This window comes from Colobus angolensis, unplaced genomic scaffold (genome assembly GCF_000951035.1).
Source record: "Colobus angolensis palliatus isolate OR3802 unplaced genomic scaffold, Cang.pa_1.0 Scaffold297, whole genome shotgun sequence".
NCBI lineage: Eukaryota > Metazoa > Chordata > Mammalia > Primates > Cercopithecidae > Colobus > Colobus angolensis.
In genome coordinates, this window is record NW_012116232.1 from 3,032,042 (window position 1) to 3,033,442 (window position 1,401).

Sequence of the window (1,401 nt, forward strand, 5' to 3'; positions counted from 1 at the left end):
GTGCTGAGGCAGAAGAATCACTTGAAACCAGAAGGCAGAGGTTGCAGTGAGCCAAGATCGTGCCACTGCACTCTAGTCTGGGCAACAAGAGTGAAATTCCGTCTCAAAAAAAGAAAAAAAAGATAAAATACATCACACACATTCATAAGAATCCCAAAATGTATAGTTTAAGGAATAATTGTAAAGCAATCACACATTTATTTAACTTCATTTATTTATTTTTAAGTTCAGGGTACATGTGCAGGTTTGTTACACAGGAAGACTTGTTTCATAGGGGTTTGTTGTACAGATTATTTCATCACCCAGGTATTAAGCCTAGTATCTATTAGTTATTAAAAAAAAATCTTCTCTTTCCTCCCACCCTTTACCCTCCTACAGGCCCCAGTGTGTGTTGTTCTCTTCTATGTATCCATGTGTTCTCATCATTTAGATCTCACTTATAAGTGAGAACACGCAGTATTTGGCTTTCTATTCCTGTGTTAGTTTGCTAAGGATAAGGCCTCCAGCTCCATCCATTTCCCTGCAAAAGACATGATCTCATTCTTTTTTATGGCTGCCTAGTATTCCACAGTATATATGTTCCACATTTTCTTTATGTAGCCTACTATTAATGGGCATTTAGGTTAATGTTTTGCTATTGTAATTCCATGTTTTTGCTATTGTGAATAGTGTTGCAGTGAACATACACGTGCATGCATGTTTTTTTTTTTTTAATGAGGCATTTTATTTGCAAATAATGTGTTACATCTCTAGAAAAAGAATCCCAGGATTTTCCCTCCTGTGTGTTTTGTCTTGCTTCTTCATGGTCCATAATGCCAGCTGAGGTTGTCAGTATAATGAAACCAGACTGGCGGGATGGAAGCAGATTATTCTGCCATTTTTCTAGATCTTTGAGTTGCACATGAAATCTGGGACTGATCACTCCACACTTGTTCAGCCTGTCTATGAGGTTCACAACAATTTTCCCAGCTCTGTGATCATCAATGATTTCAAATTCGCCAATGTAACCATGCTTCATCATCAAAGTGAGAAACCGGACGATGACTTCGGAGCACGGCCTAATAAGCACCTGTTGTTTGCCTCTCTTTTCCGCATTGTTGATTCTCTTGAGAGCATCAGCCAGGACATTCATGTGCACCATTGTGGTGGCGCAGAAAGATGGCAGAAAGAGGATGAGAATGTGTCTTTACAGTAGAATGATTTATATTTGTTTAGGTGTATGCCCAGTAACGGGATTGCTGGGTCAAATGTTGTTTCTGTCTTTAGGTCTTTGGGGAATAACTACATTGTCTTCCACAATGGTTGAACTAATTTACACTCCCACAAACAATGTATAAGCATTCCTTTCTCCATAACCTTGCCAGCATCTGTTACTTTTTTGACTTTATTATTGCCATTCTG

The 1,401-nt window shown here is 38.6% G+C and overlaps 1 pseudogene; it reads right to left on the bottom strand.

Moving 5' to 3' along the window:
- Nucleotides 1–749: 749 nt before the first annotated feature.
- LOC105516969 lies at nt 750–1,141 on the bottom strand (annotated as a pseudogene).
- Nucleotides 1,142–1,401: the final 260 nt, after the last annotated feature.